Source organism: Monodelphis domestica, chromosome 4, assembly GCF_027887165.1.
Source record: "Monodelphis domestica isolate mMonDom1 chromosome 4, mMonDom1.pri, whole genome shotgun sequence".
In the NCBI taxonomy this organism is placed as follows: Eukaryota; Metazoa; Chordata; class Mammalia; order Didelphimorphia; family Didelphidae; genus Monodelphis; species Monodelphis domestica.
Genome location: NC_077230.1, coordinates 181481078 through 181488994, shown reverse-complemented (window position 1 = coordinate 181488994; position 7917 = coordinate 181481078).

Sequence of the window (7917 nt, the reverse complement as noted above, 5' to 3'; positions counted from 1 at the left end):
ACAGGGTAGAGTTGAACTGTTTCACCAAAAGATCAAGATGGGATGATAGGAGAGTGTAGGCAATGTAGGGGTGATATACTGGGAAAGAACTAAATAGAAGTCATGGCAAAGTTAAAGAACAGTGTTAGAGGGTTATGAGGCATAGAGAAAGGGGTAATGACAAAATATTATGATTGGATAAATGAAATTCAGCATTCATGAATATGGAAGTGAATCATTCATGGGTTTGGCAAGATCAAAAGTATAACCATCTCTGTGTGCAGCTGAGGTAGAGTGGAAGTTAAAGGCTTATTATTCCAGACATAGAATGGACAGTACAAAAGCATGAAGATGAGAAATGGAGAGAGGTCAGTTTAGTTGGATCTTAGAGTGTGTGAGAAGGAAATAATGTATAATGAGTCATACAAGTTGGAGCCAAATTGTGAAGGGATTTAAAAGCTAAACAGGGCATTTAAATTCTATTTTAGATAAAATAGGGTGTCACTGAAGTTTGTCGAATAAGGAAATGACATTGTTAGATTTGAACTTTAGGAAAATCGCTTTGGTACCAGTTTGTTGTATAAATTGGAATGATGAGACAATTTAAGGTAGGCATGCCAACAGAGAAACTATTGCAATAATCTAGGTGAGAGGAAATAAGGGCCTGAGTGATGGTATTGGGTTTGGGATAAAATGGGGGTGGTGGTTAATAAGATTTCAAAACTAAATATATATAAGCATATATATATATATATATATATATATATATATATAATTAACAGGTTTATTTAGTTAAGGGGAGAAAGGAAAGGGAATTAGGGAATAACCAACTCTTAACCCAAAACAGAGATTAAAACCCTTATAACCACCTATACTAAACTAACTCCTTAATTATTAAATAAGATTTGGGAGGGTTTGATAGGAGCCAAGGGCCAAAGAATCTCACACAGCTGGAGTCCTTTTGGGTCAAACTGAAGTCCCAGTAAGAAGAGTAGCTCTGCAGGTCCACACTGGATCAAGAGGTGAATGATGATTAACACACACAGTCCACCAGTGTGAGGTAATCACTCACTCAACCACTCCTTCAAGATGGTCCAATTTCCTGGCAGCTTCAAAGTCTTTTCCCTTCCCAGAGAGAGCCAACTTCACTCTCTCTGTCTTCTTCCCAGAGAGTCAACTGTCACTCTATACTCACTTTCAGCTCCTGAGTGCTTCAGAATGTTGGCCTGCAGGGTCTCCTGCTTTTAGCTTGCTTCTGCTAAATCCCTTATAACAGGGAGTAGAGAGAAGAGGTTAGATAAGCTTAGATATGAAGACAGAACAACAAGATTTGCCAACTGGCTTGACACATGAGGTGAAGAATAATGAGGTATCCAAAGAAATTCTGAGGTTAAAAAATTGAGAGACTGAAAGAATGATAGCATCTTTGACAGAAATAGGGATTTGGAAGAGAGGTGCATTTTGGGGGAAAGTCAAGTTCTATTTTGGATATGTTGAGTTTGAGATGTCTCTGGGACATTCAGTTTGAGCAAGACTGACACTTAGTGGAGAGCCTGGGATTGGATAAATAGACCTATGAGTCATCTATAGAGGGATGATAATTAAACCCGTGGGAGTTTATGAAGTGTATTGGTGAGGGGAGGGAAGAACAGGAGACGACAGAACCTTAGAAGAGCATCCAGTTAGAAGTGTGATATACACTCTTAATTAGAGAAATGAAAATTAAAACAACTCTGAAGCACCACTTCACACCTATCAGATTGGCTAATATGACAGAAAAGGAAAATGATAAATGTTAGAGAGGGTGCTGGAAAATTGGGACATTAATATACTGTTGGTGGAGACATAATCTGACCCAACCATTCTGGAGAGCAATTTGAAACTATGCCTGAAGGACTCTAAAACTGTACACACCTTTTGATCGATCAATATCATTAGTAGGTTTATATCCCAAAGAAAATTTTAAAAGGGAACTATTTGTACAAAAATATTTATTGCAGCTCTTTCTGAGATAGCAAAGAACTGGAAACTGAAGGGTTGTCTGTCATTTGGGGAACGGCTGAGCAAATTGTGGTGTATGATAGTTATGGAATGCTATTGTGCTATAAGAAATGGCAATCAGGCTAGTTTCTGAGACATCTGGACTTACATGAACTGATGCAAAGTTAATTGAGCAGAACCAGAAGAATGTTGTACCCAGTGATAGCAATATTTCTTGATGAACTACTATGCATGATCTAGTTATTCTCAGCAATGCAGTGATTTAAGAAAGGCCCAGAGATCAGGATGAAAAATATGAATGAAGACTAAAACATTATATTTAATTTTATTTCTTCATTTTTTTTCTTGAGGCCTCTTCTACAGAATGACTAATATGGAAAAAATCTTTATATGATTACACATATAGAATTTATATCAGATAGCTTACCATCTCAAGGAGGGGAGAGGGCAGAGGGAGAGAGAGGGAGGAAAGGTCAGAAGGGAGATAATTTGGAATCCAAATCTTTAAAAAAAAAGAATGTTAAACATGGTTTGTATATGTAACGGGGAAAACAAAATAGTATTTAAGATAAAAATAAAAAAAGAAGTGTAATGTGGATGGGGAGACATCAGAATAGATTGAAGAGATGTCAGATAGGCAGAAAAAGAACCTGAAGACAGTAGTATCAAGAAAACTCAAAGAGAAGAGAATATCCAGGATGACAGGGTATAAGAAAGTATAAACATAAAAGTGCATGATGAAATTACATCTTGACCCAAAGTAGGAGAGTGAGTAAGGCTTCTGACTCAGGTCAGGAAATGCAAAAAAGCTTATGAAAACAAGTATACTCTTCTGAGGAACAGGTCAGGAGAGAAGCATGGTGGTAAGACAGAGGCAGATGAGAGTAGTGCTTTTGGAATGAGAAAGGGGATTCAAAGTGAAGTGAGGGGAACAGGCTTTGGTGGGAGAATAGCTTAACTGTCTCACAGGATCTAAGAATTTAAGTGTTGGAAGGGGTCTTAGTGGCATCAACCGATGCACAAAAGAAAATATATGCCTGACAGATCCAGACTTTACTTGAAGACTTCTAAGGAGGAAAGACCCATTATATTTTAAGGTAGCTTTAATTTCTAGGAAGACATTATATTTATATATACCCTTAACTTCCATCTTAGAATCAATACTGTGCATTGGTTCCAAGGCAAAAGAGCAGAAAGTGCAAGGCACTTGGGTTAAGTGACTTGCTCAGGGTAGCCCAGATAAGAGGTGTCTGGGGTCATATTTGAACCTAGGACCTCCCATCTCTAGGCCTGGTTCTCAATACATTGAGCCACTTACCTGCTCCAGGACATAATTTTTTATTTATTTATTATTTTTCTTTATTTTATTCCAGTGATAAATTGACACATAAGTTTTCCAAGGTCACAGGATTCATGCCATCTCTCTCCATTCTTCCCCCCACCCCTTCATAGTTGACAAGCAATTACACTGGATTTTGCATGTATTATCACTCAAAACCTGTTTCCATATTATTCATTTTTGTAAGAGAGTAATCTCATAAGACCAAAACCCCACATCATATACCCAAATAAACAAATGATAAATCATATATTTTCTTCTGCATTTCTACTCCAACATTTTATCTACATGTGGACAGTATTCCTTTCCATAAATCCCTCAGAATTGTCCTGGATCATTGTATTGGTGTAGTAGCAAAGTCTGTTACATTTGATTGTCCCACAATGTTTCAGTTACTGTGTATGATGTTCTCCTGGTTCTGCTTATTCACTTCACATCAGTTCATGTGGGTGTAATATATGACCAGTAAGGAGGGTTACACCCATCTACACTGGGGAACTAGAGAGAGGGAGAGAAAGAGTTGAGAAAATGAGAGGGGAAAGAGGTTGATCTTCCCCTTTCTTCCCCTTGGAAAAGGTAACCTGGTTTTGTCTCCTTGAGGGACTGAGTATGTCTACTCAGAGAGTGGGTCTGGAATGTGGAGGTTAACTTAGAGGCAAGAGCTTCAGTGAAATGACTCACTGCCTCCTTTCTTGGTCTCAGCTATTGTTGAAAAGTAGGATAGATTTTCCTGCCTCTGGATCCTTCCAGTACCCCAGCTGGCACTTCATCCTCTTTAGAACTGAGGTTACTCCTCAGCTCAGGGGAAAAGATTGCTCTTTGGATCTAGCTGTTGGATATTTAGGGTTTGAGCTAACCCTGCTGTTTGGGGAGAGGTATAGTTCCCCCCAAATCTTCAGTCCCCTTCCTCAGTGTCAGAAATTAGGCAGACCTGATCTAAGTAGTAACACTTTAATAGGGATTACTCAGGGAAAGGAAAGATAAAGGTATTGGGTAAGGAAAGTGGGTAGCAGGAAGCCCTATTGACTGACAGACTGACCTCCCCCAAATCTCAGGGGTCCAGGTTCTCAGCTTCATACTTTTTTAGTCAGCTGCTGGTTTGGCCCTGCTCCTGGTCTAATCTAGTTTGGAAATGAAGTTCAGGACAAGTTGGGGAGAGGGAAGTGGAGAATAATTTTTGGAGAGGATTTTTCTCAGTAGATGGCTTCTGTCAAAGTCCAGTCTACAATATTTGAACTTAGTAAGAGATTTCAGGGGTTCACTAGGAAGCAGTTGATGTCCAGAGGGACCTCCAGCCTCAGAGATCTTCTCAAGCTCTCAACTGGAGGAGTGAGTTGAGCAGGCAGTTTCTGAGTTCTCACAGCTTCTGTTCTCTCACTGGAGTCTTGAGTTTTTTCCTTCTGCCCTTACCCCTCATGGGCTGCCCTTACCCCTCCCTCATGGGCTACTCCTTGCACCACTGGATCTGATTTCTCTCTTTTGCAAATTTCTCTCTTACATAAGTCTTTCCAGTTCTTTTTGAAATCATCCTGTTCATCATTCCTTAAAGCACAATAGTATTCCATCACCATCAGATACCACAATTTGTTCAGCCATTCTTCAATTGAGGAACATCCCCTTAGTTTCCAATTTTTTGCTACCACAGCTATAAATATTTTTGCACAAATAGGTTCATCCCCATTTTTTCATCTTTTTGGGATACAGACATAGTAGTGGTACTGCTGGATCAAAACATATGTATCCTTTTAAATCCCTTTGGGCATAATCGGGAATTAATATTTTAACAAACAGGAAATTTAGTTACTGATGCAGGAGTCGTTTGTGATACCAATTGTCTGTATATAGTCAGACCACCAACTATGGGACAAATATCAAGATCAATGCCAAACCAAAGAAAGAATAAAATGAGAATATGACATTTGATTGAGACAACTGATACATGTGAGGCAAACTGTCCTCCTCCGTAAGATGTATGCTAGTTTATGTTCCAAACTGGTATTGCCTTTGGCTGTCATATGTCTCCTTCTGTTAAGAAGATGAAGTGTTGCCTCTTCTCACTTCATAACAACAGAGAAAATATCAATGTCATAGGTAGAGTTTGAGAATTTTGTCAAAACAATATCTGTATCAAGTCTCTGGGGAAATCAGAAATGGTTCACCTCTGAACAAGTGCAAACATTAGGCAAGAAAACTGGTTATTCTTCCCTTTTGATCTTGAAGCTGCTATCTAACTAATTCTGTCTGATATTAAATTGACATGGAGCCTTCCTGGCCAAAGAACATCACACATCTGCATTTCCTCAAATAACTTCCTTAACTTTGTAAAGGGTAATTTTAGCATTGTGACCTAAACTATATTAATTATTGGTCACCATGGGATATCCCAAATAAAATACCCAAGTCAGCTGGAAATTTATGGTGATTTTAATTAATATAGAGGAAAGAAATTAAGGAGAAGGGAGAGGGAAAAGGTGTAGGATTTCTTCCGCCTGGCCTGTGCCAGGAGGAAGATTAGAGGCTTCTAGGAAGATAAAGTTTGGAGAGTAAAGGAGGAAGGAATCAGCCTGAACTCCAAGAGGGCTCAGCTAAGATGCCTGAACCTGAATTAGCTCAAGGGCAAACTCACTGCCAAAACCCAGACAAATAGCTGCCACCACACCAAGATGTTGGAACTCTTAGCACACTTCCAGCCAGAGCCACATCTCCGGGGAAAGAGAGCAATGAGAGGAAGTGACGCGAAATATAGAGATGACTTTACATCACTTTCCTGTGTCTCATCAATACCAATGGTGGCTTAAGCTTGACTCAGGACAGCCCAGGGCTCTGTCAGCTGTTTCTGATTTGTTATTTTTCTCTATCAAAAGCCATCCTCCTAAATACTTAATCCTTAAGTATGGTTATAGACATTCCTGTTTTTGTTAGACAAAGTAGGGTGGAGTGATGTAAAGTTCCCAATACATTCCTGATTTTTTTAGACTTTGTTACAATCAGGAGATAGCTAAATCCAATCTTCACAACTTGTATCTTATCTGTTTGCCTCTAAGGTCTGTAATAAAGGTGGGAAAAGGGGGGAGAGATTTATAACAAAGGAAGAAAGGGTGAAAAGGGAATGGAGTTGTCTTTCTTCTGGGCAAGGACAGAGTGAGAGGAGGTGTTGTTGTTTAGCTAGAGGAGAGAAGGAGGATGGATTTTTGTCTTTTTCCCCCTCAGCCCTCTCTGATTAGACCCCCTCACTATGGCTGCCTTCAACTCCTACTGCCAGGCTCTCTAGGATCTTTGTTGAAAGAGGTTTGAGGTTTTAAACCTCTTTCTTCTGGAGAGAGAGAGAGACCACTTCTTTCCCACCTCAATTCAGGCTGTCTTCTAATAAAGCTGGAGTCAATTCTGGGTCCTAAGAACTGAGTTTATTCAAGGGAAACAGGAAAGGGACAGAGCTGACAAAAGGAAAGGATTGAGATTCAGGAGGGAAAGAGGGAGAGGGGGTCCCTATCTAATTAACACTCTTCCCCCAAAAGTTAGACAGCTCAGATCTGATAACCTGAACCCAGGGGTTCAAATTAGAGAAACCCTGGTTTCTTGGCTGGCACAGCAAGTGTCCCCAAGTTTGGGGTTCAAAGGGAGTTGTAGATATCTTTGTGGACTGCTTGTCTCTCAAAGTCCTTGTCCACTGGCTGGGGTTTGGGAGGATCTGGGATCAGGAATTCAGGGTGAGAAAGATCACTGACTTTGAGATTCAGTCAAAGTCAAACCCCTCTGCTCAGGTATTCTCAATCAGGAGTCAGTTTCAACTGCCTGGATCACTTTTTTTCTCTCACCCCAAGGTGCCAAGTTCCTTTCTGCCTATTCCCCCCCTTTGCTGCTTGCGGGATTCTTGCAGCTCTTCCAGTCTTATTCCCAAAGTTTCCAGATTTCTCTCTCTTACAGGTCTCACAACCAAGATAGCAAGGAACTTTCTTTTTTTCCCCCCTGTTCTCAGAGTTACCTTGGGGAGAAGAAAGAAATAAGAAGAGATTTTGTCTCTTAGACAAAACACTGTTTCAACATAATTTACTTACCAGAATTATATGTATAGACATTTTGGTGTTCTCCAGAGATCATTATGATATATTCTGGAAGTAAGAGATTATGGGAACATGCTTCCCACAACAGCAATAATAATAGAGACCATAACACTGATAAGCAGAATTATATCCAAAGAGCCCAAAGTTCTTTCCATTTTAAAAGTGCCTAGGGGATCTGGGAAAAAGATGTTAGGGTTCTTCTTTAACTCCTTTATATGTTTTAATAGGTAGATTCAAAGTAAACAATCAATAAATGAATGAAAAAAGATTTATTAAGCACTTGCTATGTACCAGCATAGGTGCTAAGCCTGGCATGCAAAAAAGGAAGACGGTTCTTGCCCTCAAGGTGCTTACATTCTAACAAGAGAAAATAACATAAGAAAGAATACTTTGGACTGGAATGTTGCAGTGATGGTTAGTAAAGCTGTAGGAAAATTAATTTCTTGGGCAGCTTTTGCATATGAAACTGAACCAGGAATTCTCTTGATGCCTAGTGAAAATTAGAAGGGGAAGGGGCAGTGGGAAAATAGAAACTGG